The sequence below is a fragment of the Capsicum annuum genome, chromosome 6, assembly GCF_002878395.1.
Source record: "Capsicum annuum cultivar UCD-10X-F1 chromosome 6, UCD10Xv1.1, whole genome shotgun sequence".
NCBI classification, from domain to species: domain Eukaryota; kingdom Viridiplantae; phylum Streptophyta; class Magnoliopsida; order Solanales; family Solanaceae; genus Capsicum; species Capsicum annuum.
This window is the reverse complement of record NC_061116.1, coordinates 200,004,596-200,026,018: the sequence shown is the minus strand read 5'-3', so window position 1 is coordinate 200,026,018 and position 21,423 is coordinate 200,004,596. Positions and strand designations below refer to the sequence as shown.

The 21,423-nt window shown below is 33.8% G+C and overlaps 1 long non-coding RNA gene across 1 annotated transcript; it reads right to left on the bottom strand.

Annotated features, from left to right (window-relative positions):
- Positions 1–1,913: 1,913 nt before the first annotated feature.
- Positions 1,914–19,026, bottom strand: LOC107874794. Its single transcript, XR_001675589.2, has 5 exons — positions 18,871–19,026; positions 18,067–18,176; positions 2,893–3,024; positions 2,697–2,810; positions 1,914–2,314 (listed from the first exon to the last, which is right to left on the bottom strand). It is a non-coding gene; the product is annotated as an uncharacterized LOC107874794 (long non-coding RNA).
- Positions 19,027–21,423: the final 2,397 nt, after the last annotated feature.

Here is a 21,423-nt window from a genome sequence, read left to right as displayed (position 1 = left end):
ATGACCCTAGATAGGAAGGTATGGAAGATGCGAATTACGGCAGAGGATTAGGGCCAGTTCGGGTCGCTAGTGTAGGGAATAAATTGGTGGGGGTGTATTCCTGTTATGATTCCGTATTCAATGTTCCGTGTTCCGTGTTCCATGTTTATTACGAATATGTGTGCTTTCCTTTGCTGTATATTCCTGCATTCCTGCTTTACTCTGTTTTATATTCCTTATGGGTGCCGTATCTATGTTATGTCATCTGCTTCTGTGCTGTACTATGTGTTTGTGTGATATCTCGTGACTTGAGCCGGGGGTCTTTCGGAAACAACCTTTCTACTTCATCAGAGGTAGAGGTATGGACTGCGTACATCTTACCCCCCCCAGACCCCACTAAGTGGGAATACACTGGGTTTGTTGTTGTTGTTGTTGTAGACTGTCAAATTTGAAACTTGATAACAAATTGACAGTAGTCATTCTTCAATTACAAATCGAAAAGTGATTATTAGTAGGTGGTATGTCAATTAGAGAATTTATGTTGGTTTACGAAAATGTCTCCTTTGTTTAGCCAATCATTTAGATCTTGTCCTCCCTTTGAAATAATAAAACTAGCAATAGTGTTTTAACAATACATATAAACACAGTAAACACATCAGTCACATACACAAAACATACAATTACCTTGCCGCATATATACAGTAAAAATATAAGAATGATATTTACAGCACATATAATTATGTGGTTACATGCATTTTGCATGTGTATGTTATTGTATATATAGTGATACATTGAATATACAAATAACATACATTCCGTATACAATTATTCCACCACCGGCAATGAAAGAGATGAATGTTTGTTTGACATATTTTAAGTGTATATCTTATGTATCACTGTACTGACATTTACATACATACAATATATAAGTACACACGGCATTCAATTGTGCATATCACTATATGTTTGTGTATATGTCTTGTGCATGTTAATATATGTGAGAAATATTTCAAATCGGTATGAAGGTCAGAATATGTGTATATGACATGTAATATATGTATGCATATATTTAGAATATAATTTGAAAGAATCGAAATATTACTAATTGCATAATCGAAAATACAATATTCATGTCAAATGTTACTAATTGCATAATTGAAAAATGTATAATTTGATGTAGTTGATATCAAATTTAATATCATCTGATGCAACTTAGTTCATATCAATTTCATTCAACGATGTAAAATGCGAAACAAATGTTAAAGTAGCATAACATTATATAAATACTACTTAAATACAAAAACTAAACTTCGTTCATACCAACAATCTTAGAAAAACATACAGTAATAACCAAATAATTAAACATCAAAATACAATATCTTTATCTATGTATGCCTCCGCACTTGAATTTTTTGGTTTGAGTAATGGAATCTCATCCTCAAAATCGAAGTTCGACACCTGTTCACTAACCATATTCTTTCTCTTATATTTTATCTTATTTTGAGGAATAACAACTTTTTTGTTGAGATTTTTTTCAATAAACATGTTCAAATTAAGTTTCTTCGATGGTTCATCAACAAACGGAACTTCAATTTTATCGGGCAAGCACTGATTTTGCTTCTTCACTACTAAAAAGGGGGAAAAACCGACCACTTATGATCGGTTTTCTTCAATTTCCGACCACAAAACTGACCAAAGTGTGTGGTCAGTAAAGTAGTGGTAGTTTTTTAAAAACCAACCACTTGTGGCCGGGTTTTTTTAAAATATATATATATATATATATATATTTAAAATTCATTATTATTTAATTAAAATTGAAAAAAATAATTTTAAAAAAAATCAAAAAACACCGACCACTTGTGGTCGGTTTTCTGCAAAAAAAATTAAAAAATCGACCATTTGTGGTCGATTTTTCTGAGAATTTTTTAAAAAAAAAGAAAAATCAATAAATGGTCCAACATGAACAACAACAACAACAACAAACCAAATGTAAATACTTTCAAAAGTGGACAACACATACAAAATGTCAAACAAAGTGAAAGTGTAAAAACTACAATAGTTTCAAAGTGTACAAACTACAACAAAATGTCTAAATTCAAAGTACAACACATACAAAAGTCAAAAAACTAAAACTCATCTTCATCGAATTTGTCCTCGTCTTCCATATCCTCATCTGTGCTGATATCATCCAGGGGGCGTAGACCTTTTGCATCCCAAACTGCATCACCAGGATACGAAGGAATAATCCCTGCAGTCTGAATTAAAGAGCTGAACTGCACCTCCAACATCCTGATTTGTGATAATGTTTCCTCCTCCTCCTCTGCGCCCTCTCTCCCTGTTCAGCAAGTTTTTCAGTGAGTTTGGAAATCATATTTTCTAGTCTTTCAATGATTTCTCTATCAACTGAAGATTTAGAGTATGTAAGGTCGGACGAACACCTAATATTCTCGCTAAAAAAAATTTATGGTATCCGTAGTAATAGCCTCTAACTGCAAGACCCACAGCTTTATCCTATAACTCCTCTTCTACATGTTGGGGTAGTGGGTCACCCTGACTTTCAGGAGGCTGAGTACTACGATACTCACTAACGAGCTGCGTATATTTGTGTTATATTCAAAGTAAAGTTATAATTAAAAGTCAAAAAATATTAAACTACTTATACTCGAATAATATCAACTTTGAGAAAAAGATTCATAAATTCAAAATTTAATTCTTACATAGGCAGCTTTTGCACGAGGTTCAACCCAGACATCTTCATCAGTCGGATTTTTTTTTAGATGAGTCTCCTCGAATTGCTCACCCTGTGGTATGCTCCTACTCTTTTATTTTTTCTACATATGAAAAAATTGTTAATGTTCAAATAATTAAAAATGTAAATAGAAACAAACAATTAAAACTGTAAAAGTTACATACCATTTTTTTCTCCACAACAATTATACTTTTGACACCCACAATATGTAGGGAACCACCCCCGGATGATGCCCGGGCTTTCTTTCCTTTGTCTCTTAGCAATTGGTATTCTTCGTTATTCCAATAGCGAATATACTGTTGCCATAAGGGTTCACTAATCCAGTCAGTTCATACCAAGTTGGTTCAGACATAATCCAATATACCGTTAAATCTGAATCTACATCTTCTAAAAAAGTTCCTCTTCATAAGACATGCATTCGCATCATTCCACCAGTAAAATTTTTACAACAAAAATAAAAATATAATATTCAATCTTTTATTCAATAAGAAGTTGACAGAAGCACCTATTTTGATCGCACCAGATTGGAAATTACCTTTTGAGCTAATGTGTGATGCTAGTGATATTGCAGTGGGAGCAGTGTTTGGGCAGAGAAAAGAGAAGGTATTTCGATCAATCTTCTATGCTAGCAAGGTACTGAATGATGCTCAAGTTAACTACACAGTTACAGAGAAAGAGATGTTGGTTGTGGTATATGTATTCGATAAGTTTCGGTCTTATTTAATTGGTACCAAGGTCATTGTTCATACAGATCACGCTGCCATTAAGTATCTTGTGAACAATAAGGATTCAAAGCCACGATTTATTAGGTGTATTCTGCTACTTCAAGAATTTAATTTTGAGGTGCGTGATAGAAAGGGAGCTGAAAATTAGGTTGCTGATTACTTGTCACAGCTGGAAAATAGAGACCATATTGTGGATGACTTTCAGAGTATCAAGGAAGACTTTCCTAGTAAGAAGTTGTTGTTATTAAATGCAGTGGAGTTTTCATGGTATGCTGACATTGTAAACCTGATAGTTTGTGGGGTACATCCTCCCAAAATCTCCTTACAACAAAGGAAGAAATTACTCCATGATTCTCGTGCTTACATTTGGAATGAATCGTACCTTTTCAAGCAGGGTTCATATGAAATATTTCGTAGGTGTATCCCAGAGGCTGAATTTTTAAAGGTGTTACAAGATTGCCACTCATCTCCATATGGTGGACATCATGGGGGTGAAAGGACTGCGAGAAAAGTGTTGTAATCAGGTTTTTTCTGGCCGACTCAGTTTAGAGATGCAGTGGTATTTGTAAAGAGTTGTGATCAATGCCAAAGGTTGGGTACTATAACCAGGCATCATGAGATACCCCTGAATAATATTTTAGAAGTAGAAGTCTTTGATGTTTGGGGGATTGATTTCATGGGACCCTTCCCACCTTCGAAAGGTAATTTGTACATTCTTGTTGCAGTGGAATAGATCTCTAAATAGGTGGAAGCTATGAAAAGTCCGACTAATGATGCAAGAGTGGTGCTGAAATTTGTGAAGAAGAATATATTTTCCATATTTAGTACACCAAGAGCAATAATTAGTGATGGAGGTACGCACTTTATCAACAACTGTTCAAGAATCTTCTTCCTAAATATGAGGTTCTGCACAAGGTGGCCACTGCATACCATCCTCAAACGAGTGGACAAGTTCAGGTATCCAATCGGGAGATAAAGAAAATACTTCAGAAGACCATAAATGGGCAGAGAAAGAATTGGGCAGAGAAGCTGGATGATGTACTGTGGGCATATCGAACAGCGTACAAAACACCCATTGGGACATCTCCATATCTCTTAGTGTATGGTAAGGCTTGTCATTTTCCTGTAAAGTTGGAACACCAAGCATATTAGGTTGTAAAAAAGCTAAACTTTGAGATGACTATCGCAGGAGAAAAAAGGTTATTGCAACTGAATGAGCTTGATGATTTTAGACTCCACGCGTATGAAAATACCAAGCTTTACAAGGAGAAGACCAAACGATGGCATGACAAGCACATTCAAGTTAGGAAATTTGAACCCGGACAACTTGTATTGTTGTTTAATTCACGGCTTAAGTTTTTTTGGGTAAATTACGATTGAAATGGTCTGGACCTTTTGAAGTGGTGTGCATGACACCCCATGGAGCTGTCAGGTTGTGGAATAAAGAGAAGACGAAGAATTTCCTTGTGAATGGACAGCGTGTAAATCATTATTGGGCGAATCATCCGGACAAGCACAAGGAATCTATCATTTTTTGCTGATGAGTGATGATGAGCTGAGTCGTGCCACGACGTAAAATAAGGCGCTATGTAGGAGGCAACCCGCACATATATTATAATAGGTAGTTTAATTTTTAGCTTGTAAAATCAAAAAGAAAAGAAAAATACAAAAAAATGAGTCGTGCCACGACCAAAACTAAGGCGCTGAGTGGGAGGTAATCCTTTTTACTTACAATTTTTGCTATTTTCGTTTGAGATTGCAGGGAATTTCAAAGGAAATAAGGAGATTACCATAATTGAGAAAAGCAATCAGGTTTGCAAAATAATTTGTGTAAGTGGGGATTTACTCGAGTAAGAAAAGGGTGAAAAATTGCATAAGGAATCTGAGTTTGATGAACAGCGTGACGCGGAACTGGGTAATTTGACAATTGTCAAATTTTAGTAAGGGTATGAGAATTTCACCGCGATGTGAAGAAAGATAAATTGAGAATTGTCAAATTCCAGTGGATAGGCGCGATTCCCAGCGCGGTGCGAAACTTAGACAATTGAAAATTATCAATTTACAATGTGTGGACACGAATTATAGGCGTCGCGGTGGGAAGTTAAATGGCAATTGGCCTTATCCGGTAGGTTTCCGCGATCCTACCGCATCGCGGAGAGGGCTTAACTCGGACATAAAAATTTAATTACCCCAACCCTAAACCATTTTGTTTACCATATGCGTCACCCTCTCACTCCCTCTCCTAAAAAACTTCAAAACTTTTTCACTTTCTCTCATTCTTCTCTCAATTGTTGAGGTATGTTCATTTTTATTTATTAATTTATTACCCTTCTTGTTACATTTTGTGAGTATTGTTAGTGTTCTTATGCATAATTTTGTTTTCCCTTTCCTAATACTTATCCATATTTGCATTGTCTTTGATATTTTATCAAATTTGTGACGTCTTAGCCTACTTATCATTACTTTGAATCACTGAGAGCAAAATTGACTGGTATCTATAGTTGGGATTAGGGGGTAAACGTTTTTCATGCTAGTTGATAGGATGTGAAGGTGTCAGGCAAAACCGTGTAGGAAGTTAGGGGTGATTTCGTTCCATTGTGCATATACCCTTATTGTCTGATATTAGTTGAGTTAATAGAATGCGACATGATGTTTTGTGCTAAGAAAATGGCGAGGAATTATGGGACTGAGTACCTTGAATGTGCTATCTATATCTGTGATATTAAGGCCTACAAAAAGGGAAGTCTAAGTACCTTGGTTGTGAATGTAGGTGTTTGGCCAACAACTAAGTGTGGGGTGCAAAGGCATCTATAATGCACATAGAGATTATCTAATCTTCAGTTTCATATTCTTACTTGTTGATTTCATTTTCTTAAGCGCAGGCATAATGGAATCACAATCTAACAAGTGAAAGGCAAAGGCAAGACCTTCTTGTCCTGCAAGGAAGAGAAGCAGACCGTCTGAAGGGCAATTAACTAGAATGCCTAGGGCCCCTCCACTTCAGAAGGGGCAGGTTCGAAAATTTGTCTTCAAGGCTATACAAAGGGATGGAAAATAGTGGTATACTAAACATACTGATGCTAAGTTATTTCGAAGTTCTATATCGATCGGGCTAGCTTGCTAAGAGAGTGTCCGTCTATGGTATAGAGAATCGAGGCACTAAATATGAATTTCTTTTTTCATCAGTCGACTGAGTCTAATTTGTATCTTGTGAGAGAATTTTATGCCAATTGGGACCCCAACCATTCTGAACATTTGTTGAAGGTTCGAGAGAAGGTGATTAGATTCACAGCTGCTGATATTAACGAGTTGTTGGGTATCCCAGAAATGAATCCAAATGTCTTGCGTCAGTTTATTGTTTCTTCTCCTTATGCAAACATCATGCATTTGTTGTGTGGCCAGCGATCTTCAGCCCGTTGGAAGAGGAATCGAGTTACAGCTTTGCATTCTTCTTTCCCCTACTCTCAGATCTACAAGGAAGCACGAATGTGGGGTCGTATAGTGTATTCATGCTTGATACAAGGCAACCATATGACTGAGGTGACTCGGGATAGGGTATGTTTGATTTATGCGCTCATGTGTGCTGATGTGGAAATTAATATAGGAAGTGTAATTTTTTCTGCTATGAAGAAAACACGTACCCAGGTGGATCGTATCTTTGGATTTGGTAGTTTGCTGACTAGATTTTTAAGAAGGCATAGGGTGGATGAAGAGGAGCTTAACTATAAACCTGAGATGATCACTCGTCCTATGGATATCACTACTTCTCGAAGCACATCTGGGCATCTGGCCCAATTTTGACTATGATGGAGCGACAGACAAAGACTGATGAGGTGCTGTATAGGCTGTACGATCTCATGATGATGATGTTGCGGACTGGAGGCGGACCTGCTACAGCAGAGGAGTTCCATGCTGTAGAGCTCGATTATTCACTTGGCCATCATGATAGGACCATGTTGAGGATTGGCCCAGATTTTGTGGAGCCTGTTCATGACGATATACCCACAGATGAAGAAAACAGGTATAGGTATTCCGACATGGAGTCCGATAAAGAGGATCAATCTGATGATGATGAAGCTGATGATGATGGCGATGATGGGGATGTGGCTGCTGAGGACATGTCTGCTATAGTCCTATTTGATTGATCAGGAAGTATACTGCCACCCTACCATAAGCTTAATTGGAAGCACTGGGACAGTGCTTTATTTTAAGTATGGGGTGGTGGGTTTGTATTCTCTTGCATTTTTATTTTTTTATTCAACTGAACAATGTTATTGTTCTATTTTGCTGTGTTGGTTTGAAGTATTAGCTATTCGGAACATTGGTCTGTAATAGTTTGTAACTTTGATTTTGTGGATTGCAATTTGCCCTCTTTGGTATTTATCGCATGTTACTTCAGTTTAAAGTATTCTGTTATTGTTATCTTCGCCCTCATTAGCAAGTTCAGTTTCAAGTAGTTACGTTTGTTTGTGCCCTATTTGGTAATTAGGAATCAACAGTCATTGTTAGTTGCCATCCCCTATGATAGATGGATGACGACCATTTTAAGGGGAATGGTCGTACAAAGTAAAGAAATTTAGGAGAACCTAATCACTATCTTAGAGGAGTGTGTGAAATAGGTCATTTTTGCAATAATTGAAACTAATTTTAGCATAAGAGTGTTTTTATTTTAAGTGCTGAGGATTCAATCTCGATAAATAAAATTTGATGTGCTGGCTTAATTCTGAATTAAATAAAGAACATGATTGGGAGCTTTTGGCTGATTCCGTACATGCACTATGTGTGTGAGGATTAGTATATATTCTACATGGATAGAAATGACTAGAACTTGTCCTATGTGTTTACAAAGCAAAATAAAGGGTGTTGGGTGCAGGAAGTGATGTAGGCAATTCTTTGACAACCTTGTTTTTAACTTTAAAAACCTTCCCTTGGTGTATAATCTTAGTCAACCCCGTTGAGCCTTGAGTTTTTTTTTGTAGCCTGTTACGAAACCTTACCCCTTCTTTGTTGAATCGTAATCTGATCCAAACAAGCTCCTGAGTGCTTTTAATATAAGACTAAAAGAAGACTTAGAGCAAAAATGAGAAAATAAGGCTAATGAGTTGATACCCCCAAAATAGAGGTTATTGATGTTTGATGATACTGGTTCAATTGGGATTTAGTAAATAGAAATGCTACAATAAACTTGTTTTGGCCCTGGTCCAGTTGGATAATGTGAACCTTAATGAAAGTCTTTAAACTTAAGTTAGGGGTGGCTATAATAAGGGTGCGAAACAAGAATATGGAAGAAAAGGTTAATACTCCTAGCCTAGTGTGAGAAAATAAGCTAATTAAAAATGGTGTTGACAAATGAAAATATGGGGAGAAATAGAAGGATAAATTGGTGTTGGAAAACATAGTGAATTGATAGTTCTTGTAATTAAACGCTTAGGAGCAATAGTCACTATTCCTATAAATAGTACCTACCTATCCCTAAGCCTTTATTACAACCCGGAAAAGACCTAGTTGATCCTTCACCCAAACATCTGACTATTAGTGGAGTAGAACACTAAGGGCAAGCTTATGGTTCATTCAATAGCATGTACGAATTCTTTGATTGAGAGTGAGTGATTTGATTTGATACTCCCCAATTGTTGCATAGTTCACATTGTGAGTGAATATGGGGAAGTTTCCTATAGTGAGGATGCAGGCGGATGAAAGCCAGATTACTTATTATGTTTCTTTAATTTAGTTTGCCAACATGTTAGAAATCCATTATTGAAGAGAGAAGAATTTGTACTAGAATGTTTTTTTAGCTCAAAATTGTTTTGACAAGATGATGTAAGAATTGGTTATTGCAAAGTGTAAGTGCTCATGGCCACATAACTTTGAGATTGTGATGAAAAGAGGAAGGAATTATGTTTTTGAATTCATGTGTTCGAGGACGAACAATGTTTTAAGTGTGGGGTGGTGATCTTGGGCATATTTATATGCTCAAAGCACCAATATGCACCCAGATTTGAACTTAGTTTAAGAACTTTTGTATGAATTCTTAAGTATAATTCAGCTTTTTTCGTTTTGTGCCTAATGGATATGATTAGTACTTTCAGGATCAAAATCATAAAGAACTGTGCATAATTCGATACAAGGAGGATATGGAAGTAGTAAAGGAATGCAAGGGACTAAAATTAAGCTGAAAAGGGGAAGTTGGAATGAAGAAATCCTCATTTGAAGACACTCCGCATCGTGATGAGCAACAAAATACAAATGGTCAAATTCCAGTGAAGGTTTGCGAAACCACCGCATCGCGGAGAAATTTTGTTTATCAGATTTGGTGACCTAAAGGTTTAGCATGTCGCGGAGGATGATTATTTCGCAATTGTCCCAATCCAGTGGCTCACCGCGATATTGGAGCATCGCGGTGAGGGTGCATTTTACAGTTATTGGGGTGTACTTGAGCTCTGCGATTTCTCATATTTTAATGGAAAATAGCAATAGAAGGCATGGGGCGACGCACCGGGTGGATAAATCGGGAACATTTTAACTATTTTGTCCCAGCTATAAAAGAAAAAATCAGAGATAATATGGGGGGACTTTTTGTCAAAGAGAGCAGCGGCGGAAAAACAGAAATTTCTCTCTTTTAGGGTTCATAAACATTCTTTTGAATTTCTTTATTTCAAGGATTGATTTGGGTATGATTTATTACTTATTTTGGATGGTTAATTCAAACATGAGTAGCTAAACACCCCCTTTCTGGGGTTGAGGCTAAGAACATGAGTACTTTTTAATATTCTTATTCATAGTTTCTTTTTCGATTATCATATGGGTTGTTCTTAATTTCTTAAGCTTACTATTTTAATGATTGGCCACCATTAGAATAAATTTATATTTCTAAGGTTCTTATTCTTTTATAAAGTAAGGGATTTGAATTAGCATCTAGGATAGAGATATACCTAGAAGCCTTGCTTGGTTCACTTGCAGGAAGACAACTTCATGAATCTAGAAGATTTGTTATAACTCTGCGGGAGTTGTAGTTACAACATTCAATAGATAGAAGATCTGAAGTCGGGAAACTAAGATTATGGCATAAACCTTGCGAACCATCAACCCGATAACCAATTAGACTGTGAAAAGAATAGAGAATTGTATGATTGTTCACTATACCTCAACCCTGGAATCGTCATCATTATTGATTACAACCATTGGTTACTTTGCTTTAGTCATCACTAATTATTTATTGTTTAGTAAATTGCATTTTATTTATAGAATCATCTTAATCTTAATACAATTAAACACTTAATACTAAATTGTCTTAAACTAAATATTGAATAAATTTCTAGTTTATTGATCCTCGAGGGAACGATATCTGACTGTCTAAGTCATTATATTACTTGCACGATCACGTACACTTGCGTGTGTGTAGAGACGCAACAGTAAGAACAACTTTTTCCTTACCTTTGTCACCTCTGCCTGACATCTAAATTATGTAAAGTTAACAAGTAGTTAGTTCCTACAAAATGAATCTATAAGAAAACATTACAAGTAACTAATTTCAAATTACTAATTTACATTTCAAATCGCTCACACAACATGAGATAGAAAAGAATATTTTTATTACTATATAAATCATAGAAAAGCAAAAACAACAATCTTAAAGAGTATATTACATATCAATCTTAAACAAGAAACATAAAGGTAAATATATAGTACAAAGCATACAGATATGATCAATACATAATAAATACAACCTACACAAACTAATCCTCCTCTTCTGAAGACTCTCCACTAAACCATTCACCCTCTTCGAAAGTTTCCTCATCTCCTACCCATTCAACCTCTTCTTCCACAATACTAACTTCTTCAAATATATTTTTCGGGTGATTCAAAGTATCCACTAAGTCAACGTCCACTAGCTGGTGATCAAACTGCATTTCATTTTGATACGCAGTCTCCAACACATTCTCAAAGTCCACCCTTCCTATAGGCTTTGTTTTGATTATAGCCCTCCAATATGACTTATCACTGTGCAACGGATAAGAAGCATAATACACTTGTTTAGTATTTTGCGCTAGAACAAATAGATCATAAACAAGATACGACCTATTGTGCTTCACTTCAATGATGCTATGCTCCTTATGTACTCTTGTGCCTCTAGTGCTTTGATCAAACCACTTACATTGAAAGAGGACAATTTTTTTATTGAAAAACCAACATACTCCAGTTCTAAGATCTCGTGTATGATGCCAAAGTAATCAACATCATCATCACCCTTAACCCAAACACCACTATTGTTTGTTTTTCTTGTTCTAGAGTGTTATTCGGTAGAAAATTTGAATCCATTTACTGTGTAATGGGACATTGCATGAGCTTCAACTGGACCCAAAGAAATATCTCTCAAGAGTTGATCATATGCTGCTGTATTTGGTGACTAGTGTACCCATAAATATTATACATATATATATTATATATGTTTTAGTTGAGGAATATGTAAATGTTTAAAATTTGTAGAAATATTAATATAGTTACGAACCTCATATGTAAACCATGTTGCAAAAGATGCATACATTAGATTTTTGTGGAATTGAGTCTTAAATGAACTGAAGATCCAACATGTGAAACACAATAAGTTTTTTTAAGGAAATGTGTAAACAAATAAGATATGTTAAAATTTTAATATCCTTACTTCAGAAAGGGCTCAACTTCCAGATAATTCAACAAGACATACAAAGTTGCTGATTTGCGCTCCGTGGGAGTGAGCCGGGTATGATCTTTTTAGCCTTACAACAAGATTGATTAAAAATTAATATCGATTGCAAATAAGGATCATTCACATCGTCCTGATGACGATTCGATTGGTTTCTTGAACAAGCAACTTCATCATGAAAGTAGTATGAACAAAATTGAGACGTTTCTCTTGCAAGACATGCCTCAACTATAGAGCCTTCCACTCTATGTTTGTTTTTAGGACCCCATTTTAATTTTCCAATTGCCCTGCACAATCTTAAGACTAGATGTTTACTATATTTAAAAAAGATATGTATGAAATTAAATATGTTGCAATTGCTTACCGTTCGAATGGATACATCCACCTCATTTGAACTTGACCGCCTAGCCGAGCTTCGTGCACAAGGTAAATGGGAAGATTTTCCATCACATTGAAAAAAGCTGGCGGAAAAATCTTCTCAAACTTGTTGGTGATAACAAAAATATTACTTTCCATTCGCGCCAGATTTTCTTCTTTTAATGTGGTGGCACATAAGTCTTTAAAGAACAAACTGATTTCTGCTATTGGTTTCCATATGTTTTCAGGTATATCAATAAAAACAATTGGAAGTAATTGTTCTATGAAAATATGACAATCATGGCTTTTCATTCCATGCAAGATTCCGTGTGCCATATCAACCCTCTTTTCCAAATTTGAGGCATATCCATCGGACATCTTCAAACTTTGGACCCACTCACATATTTGACGTTTTTGATCCAACTTGAATGTAAAACTAGCCTTGGGCTTAAGAAATTGCCATGGGCCCCTCATGTAAGTGTAATTCTCTGTGTTTGCAATATTCTGGTAAGTCAACTCTGGCCTTAGGATTGTCCTTTGCTTTGCCGGTGACATCCATAACTATGTTGAACAAGTTGTCAAAATAGTTCTTCTCAATATGCTTGACATCAACATTATTTCTAAGTAAATTATTTGGCAAATATTCTAAATCCTAAAATATACTTTGCTTAGTCCAGTTATGCGAAACGTCATATCCATCAAGCCTGTACAATGGTTCCTCGCTGGCTTTAGGCAAATCTTGAACTATCTCCTAGATGTCATGACCAGACAGCCTTGGAAGTAGACTATCATATTTCCTTCTATTCCTTCTAACTGCATTGTTGAGTCTCCTAAATTTATGATCAGGTGGCAAGAAACAACGATGACAATCAAACCATGAATTTTTCCTGCCATGTCTAATGTGAAAGATTTTGTTTTTTCCATGCAGTATGGACAAGTCAGCTTTCCAGTTGTCATTCACTCAGACAATATTCCATAAGCAGGAAAATCATTAACAGTTCACATTAGATATGCACGCAAATTAAAATTCTATTTAAGTGAGTTGTCCCAAGTTTTAATCCCCTCTTGCCATAAAATTTAAATTCATCAATCAAAGGTTGCAAGTAGACATCTATTCTCCTTTTTGGATTATGCGGGCCAGGAAAAATACAATTTAAAAATATATAGGGACTAGTAATCAATATTTCAGGAGGACGATTATAAGGGGTGATAAATATAGGCCAACATGAATATAGCTCAACACCAACTGAAAAGGGAGAGAAGTCATCCGCACATAATCCCAAACGAATATTTCATGGATCAGCTGTAAAATCTGGATAAGTTGCATCAAAATGCTTCCAAGCCTCTCCATCAGATGGATGACACATAACATCAGTGGGCCTTCTATCTTCACTGTACCATCTCATATGAGGAGCTGAGCTGTTTGAAGCATTCAACCTCTTCAACCTTGGTATTAGAGGTAAATAATGCATCGACTTAATAGCAATTTGATTTCCACTAGAACCATGCTTATATCAAGGGTGCTGACAAAACTTACAGGATTCTAGGTTAATATCTTACTTAAAGTATAGTATGCAGTCATTTTCAAAATAATCAATTCTAACGGAGGAGAGGCCTAACTTTGACACCAATTTTTTTGCCTTATAGAAAGAATCAGGAACATCCAAGCCGGGGTCAACTAACTCTTTAATAAAGTCTATCATTGAGTCCATTCCTCCTTCAGCACTATTTCAGTCAGATTTAATACTTAATAATCTAACAACAACAGATAAACGAGAGTGCGAACACCCGTCAAACAAAGGATGACTAGCAGCATGCAATTGTTCATAGAATTTGCCCGTTTCGCTATAAGGAACATATTCAACATTTTCCCAAAAGTCGCCCCCGTGTTGCATCCCAAAAGCATCATTCACCATTTCTGTCATCCTAGTATCTTGATATTCATTATGCCCTGCAGACCTACTACTTTCTCCAACAACAAAGTTATTTTACGCAACATCACCATGAATACCACGCAATCTTAAAAAGTCCTCGTGAAACCCCTTTCTATAAAGATGTTCATTTACATCTTCTTCATTTACAAGATTTATACCATCACATCTAACACAAGGACAACAAATAGCCCAAAAAACATGTCCAAACATAAAGTGTCTTAGCATGTTCAATAAATCGTTTAACACCTTCAACAAATTCCTCCCTAATACCCATTCTATTATCATTGTTCCGTTAATATATCCAGCTATAATCAGGTTCTATCTAAGCAATCAATCAGATTAAATTAATTAGATCAAGTCACAAAAATTCAATTATCACCAAACATAACGACTTTAAAAACAAAAAAACACCTTTAGAGTCCCTACACTTAATCATTTTCAACCTACCAACTCACCAAACATAACCACTTTCAAAATAAAAAATCCCCTTTAAAGTCACTACACTTAACCATTTTCAACCTACCAACTCACTAAACATAAACACATTTAAAACAAAAAATTCCCTTTAAAGTCTCTGCACTTAACCATTTTCAGGTGACTAAATATCAAAACAAAACCACATTCAACACATAAAATACTCTTTAAAATCTCTACACTTAACCATTTTCAAGTGACTAAGTATCAAAACAAAACCACATTCAAAACAAAAAATCCCCTTTAAAGTCCCTAACCTCAACTATTTTCAAGTGACTAAATATCAAAATAAAACCATATTTAAAACAAAAAATCCCCTTTAAAGTTCCGACAGTTAAACATTTTCAAGTGACTAAGTCACCGACCAAACCACATTCAAAACACAAAATTCCCTTTAAAGTACCTACACTTAACCATTTTCAAATGACTAAATATCAAAATAAAACCATATTCAAAACAAAAAATCTCCTTTAAAGTCCCTACACTTAACCATTTTCAAGTAACTAAGTCACCAACCAAACCACATTCAAAACAAAAAATCCCCTTTAAAGTCCCTACACTTAACCATTTTCAAGTGACTAAGTATCAAAACAAAACTACATTCAAAACAAAAAAATATCCTTTAAAGTCCCTACACTTAAGCATTTTCAAGTAACTAAGTCACCAACCAAACCACATTAAAAACACAAAATCCCCTTTAAAGTCCCTACACTTAACCATTTTCAATTAACTAAGTCACCAACCAAACCACATTTATAACACAAAATCCCCTTTAAAGCTCCTACACTTAACGATTTTCAAGTGACTAAGTCACCAACCAAACCAAATTCAAAACACAAAATCCTTTTAAAGTCCCTACACTTAACCATTTTCAAGTAACAAAGTCACCAACCAAACCACATTCAAAACACAAAATCCCATCTAAAATCCCTACACTTAACCATTTTCAAGTAACTAAGTCACCAACCAAACCATATTCAAAACACAAAATCCCTTTAAAGTCCTAATACTTAACCATTTGGAAGTAACAAAGTCACCAACCAAACCACATTCAAAACACAAAATAACCTTTAAAGTCCCTACACTTAACCATTTTCAAGTAACTAAGTCACCAACCAAACCACATTCAAAAGAAAAAATCTCCTTTAAAGTCCCTACATTTAACCATTTTCAAGTGACTAAGTATCAAAACAAAACCACATTCAAAACAAAATATTCCCTTTAAAGTCCCTACGTTTAACCATTTTCAAATAACTAAGTCATCAACCAAACCACATTGAAAACAAAAAATTCCCTTTAAAGTCCCTACACTTTACCATTTTCAAGTAACTAAGTAACCAACCAAACCACATTCAAAACACAAAATCCCCTTTAAAGTCTCTACACTTAACCATTTTTAAGTAACTAAGTCACCAACCAAACCACATTAAAAACACAAAATCCCCTTTAAAATCCCTACACTTAATCATTTTCAAGTGACTAAGTCACCAACCAAACCACATTGAAAACAAAAAATCCCCTTTAAAGTCCCTACACTTAACCATTTTCAAGTAACAAAGTCACCAACCAAACCACAATCAAAATACAAAATCCCCTTTAAAGTCCCTACACTTAACCATTTTCAAGTAACTAAGTCACCAACCAAACTACATTCAAAGTAAAAAATCTCCTTTAAAGTCCCTACACTTAACCATTATCAAGTAATTAAGTATCAAAACAAAACCACATTCAAAACAAAAATCCCCTTTAAAGTCCCTACACTTAATAATTTTCAAGTAAATAAGTCACCAACCACACCACACTCAAAACAAAAAATACCCTTTAAAGTCCCTACACTTAACCATTTTCAAGTAACTAAGTCACCAACCAAACCACATTCAAAACACAAAATCCCAAGTCACCAACCAAACCACATTCAAAACACAAAATCTCCTTTAAAGTTCCTACACTTGACCATTTTCAAGTGACTAAGTCACCAACCAAACCAAATTCAAAACACAAAATCTCTTTAAAGTCCCCACACTTAACCATTTTCAAGTAACAAAGTCACCAACCAAACCACATTCAAAACACAAAATCCCCTTTAAAGTCCCTACACTTTACCATTTTCAAGTAACTAAGTCACCAACCAAACCACATTCAAAACAAAAAATCCCCTTTAAAGTTTCTACACTTAACCATTTTCAAGTGACTAAGTATCAATACAAAATCACATTCAAAACAAAAAATCTCCTTTAAAGTCCCTACATTTAATCATTTTCAACCTACCAACTCACCAAACATAACCATATTCAAAACCAAAAAACACCTTTAAAGTCCCTACACTTAATCATTTTCAACCTACCAACCCACCTTTAAAGTCCCTACACCTAATCATTTTCAACCTACCAAGTCGCCCAACATAACCACATTCAAAACAAAAAATCATCTTTAAAGTCCCTAAACTTAATTATTTTCAACCTACCAAGTCGCCAAACATAACCACATTCAAAACAAAAAATCACCTTTAAAGTTCTTACACTTTATCTTTTTCAACCTACCACGTCACCAAACATAACCACATTCAAAATCAAAAAGCACCTTTAAAGTCCCTACACTTAATCATTTTCAACCTACCAAGTCGCCAAACATAACCACATTCAAAACAAAAAATCACCTTTAAAGTTCCTACACTTTATCTTTTTCAACCTACCAAGTCACCAAACATAACCACATTCAAAATTAAAAAACACCTTTAAAGTCCCTACATTTAATCATTTTCAACCTACCAAGTCGCCAAGCATAACCACATTCAAAACAAAAAATGACCTTTAAAGTGCATACACTTAAATCATTTTCAACCTACCAAGTCACCAAACATAACCACATTCAAAACAAAAAAAAACACATTTAAAGTCCCTACACTTAATCATTTTCAACCTACCAAGTCACCAAACATAACCACATTCAAAACAAAAAATGAACAACAAGACCAACAAGATGTCAACAACAATGCTAGTGAATCGAACAAGGCCACACACGGCTTCACTAGACTTCAATATTAACAATAACAAGAAGATAACAACAATGCTAGTGAATCGAACAAGGCCACACACGGCTTCACTAGACTTCAATATGAACAATAACAAGAAGATAACGATATTGAATAGAGTGAAATCAACTTACCTTTGTTTGGCCTAAATTAAAGTGAAAGAGATAAATTGTCACCGAATCTAGATTCAGATGTGCTGGTAGCGCAAAGATACTAAATTAGGAGCAGAAGAATAATTTTCAACCTGTCATTCGAAAAAAAATATTTAATAAACAGTATCCAAGCAGACAAATAATTTTCAGCCGATAACACCTTCAATCCAACTAAACCCATATAAACAACAACAAGCAAAATCACAAAAGGAAAACAAGAATCTAAAAAAATCACAACTAAAGATTCCAAATTTAATAGATTTCTACCATGAATAACTTCAACCAATATCAAATACAACGAGCTAACCTTAAAAGCCAATCAAATCTCAAACATTGACATCTAAAGTTTCCAACATTGACAAATTCCAACCAATAATAACTTCAATCCAACCAAAAAAAAATAATCAAGAACCTAAAAAAATCACAAGAAAATATTTCTACTTTGAGTGATTTAGCAAAACTCATATCAAAAACAACAAGCTAAAGTGCTAAACCATAAAAGTAAATCAAGAATCTCAACAAATCACAACTAGAGATTCCAACTTTGAGGAATTCCAACCAATGATAACTTCAACACCACAAAACCCATATCAAAAGCTACCATAAAAGCAAATCAAGAACCTCAAAATTTCATAGCTAAAGATTCAAAAGACTCAAATTTTAAGGGATTTCTACCATGAATAACTTCAATCAAGAGAAACTCATATCGAAAACAACAAGCTAAACCATAAAAGAAATTCAAGAATCTCAAAAAATCAAACAAGAAACACAAAAGTAGCTTCATACCCAAGTTGTCGTCGCCGGAGTAGAGCGGGAGCAGTCGCCGCAGTTCCTAGCAGGAGTAGATCGTGATGTGTGTGTGTGTTGCTTTGTGTTGGTGGGTGGGTGTGTAGCTGAGATCGTGATTTAGGTTAGGTGTGTGTTTGTTTTGATCTTTTATTGTTTTGGTCGAGTCGGGTTAATGAAACTTAATTTTTAAAAAAAATTATTTGAAAACCGACCACAAGAGGTCGATTTTCTGGAAAGTAATTTTGAAAACCGACCACATGTGGTAGGTTTTCAAATAATTTAAAAAAAGATTAAGTTCCAGTGATATTAAATTAATGTTTAACAAACTACAATTAATAAATTAATGAAATAATATTAATTTTCAACAAATTAAATTTTTAATAAATTCTATAATATTTATAAAAACATCCAAATAATTTAATACATCGCATATATATTTAAATCAGATAATTAGTTATTTTATCATCACATTAACACGAGTAGTATATTTCCTCAATCGTATAATAATATCAATGAATTTTGCAAATTAAGATAAATTTTTGGTTAATTAGCTTTTAAATACGATATTACATATATTTATATATATATACCTCGTAATACAATGTGTTAATCAGATAAATTATCGATTACTTGTCTTACGTTATTACAACTTCAACAATATACGCCTATATACATTGACACAAAATAGTATATCTATTTCCTCAATAATATGATATCAACATATCATTCAAAATATTTTGATATATAGATTCAGTTATCTAGCTTTCGATTACTGCATACGTCACTACACGAGATATTCGTATATATACATATATTCAATTATCTATATTAGCTTTCAAATGCGTACTATTAACATCACAGACACGATTTTAGTATCCCATAATAATATACAATGTATATCACAAATACTCAGAAACAAAACTTGTAAGCCAAAAAACTCTAATTCACCGCCAAAATTTAGCGGTCTTTCAAAATTCGAAATTCAAAGCAAATGGTAAGTATATGACAATTTCAAGATTCAATTTTCAGTCTCCCTCCCCCACTCCCCCCCCCCCTCCCCCTCCCCCACCCCCCCCCCCCCCCCCCCATCATACCGCGTAATACTTATCTTATATTATTACAACTTCAACAACATATGCGTGTCTACATTGACACAAAATAGTATATATATTTCCTCAATAGTATGATATACATCAACGTATCATTCAAAATATTTTGATACATAGATTCAGTTATCTAGCTTTAATTTCGATTACTGCATACGTCACTACACGAGATATACGTATATATACATATATTCAATTGTCTATTAGCTTTCAAATACATTGTATAAGCATCACATACACGATTTTACTACCCCATAATAATATACAACATATATCACAAATACTCAGATGAATTATCGATTAGATTAGATTATGTCATTGATATACCTTCAATATATAATATGTATATACTATGTATATACCTATACATATACACACTATCGACTATATCAAGTTCTAAATACGTACTATATGTATCACATATGTACACGAGTATATTATCCAATAATATAATACAACGTGTTTCATATACATACTCTAATGAATGATCGATTAATTATATTTAATTAGCTTAATTATATTCTACAAGGTTTTGACAACATCGTTCATCAATCGATCACTATATGATATATATATATATATATATATATATATATGTAAAGATATTTATATATATGAACTCTTGAATGCGTACTATATATATCATATCCACAAGTATATTACCTTATAATAGAACACGTTCATTATATTCTGATTAATTATCAGTTATATATTACATTATTATGACTGCAATAGTAACATAATATCATTATCTCCACGGAATGATGTATATATACACATATTCATTATACAAATATTATGCATGTTTAACGTCATTTAACGTATATACAAAGGAAAATATTAATTTTATATATTGAAACATAAGTACAAGATAAAGATTTTGTTTTACGTAATTTATTTTTTATTTGATATATTTTTTAGTTTAATGTTTTTACAAAATTTAATCTTGATTGATTTTTATTATTATTATATTGATTATCGACTATGTGTTATCAGTGTAATTTCAAAAAATTATATATATATATATATATATATATATATATATATATATATATTAGATTATATATAATTATTTTTTAATGAAAATAGTATATATATTTGATTACATATATATAATTATTGGTTTCTAAAATTATTTAATTTTTTATTTTTTTAGTTCAAAAATCTACCATAAGTGGTCGATTTTTTAAAATTATTTTCTTTTTTATTTTAATTAAAAAACCGACCACAAGTGATCAATTTTTTTTAAAAAAAATTCTTTTTATTTTAATTAAAAATCAACCACAAGTGGTTAGTTTTTTAAAAATATTTTCTTTTTTTATATAATTAAAAATCGATCACTAGTGGTCAATTTTTTTAAAAAAATTAATTAAAAAGAATTTTACAAACCGACCACTTGAGGTCGATTTTTTAAATTATTTTTTTTAAAAAAAATCGATCACAA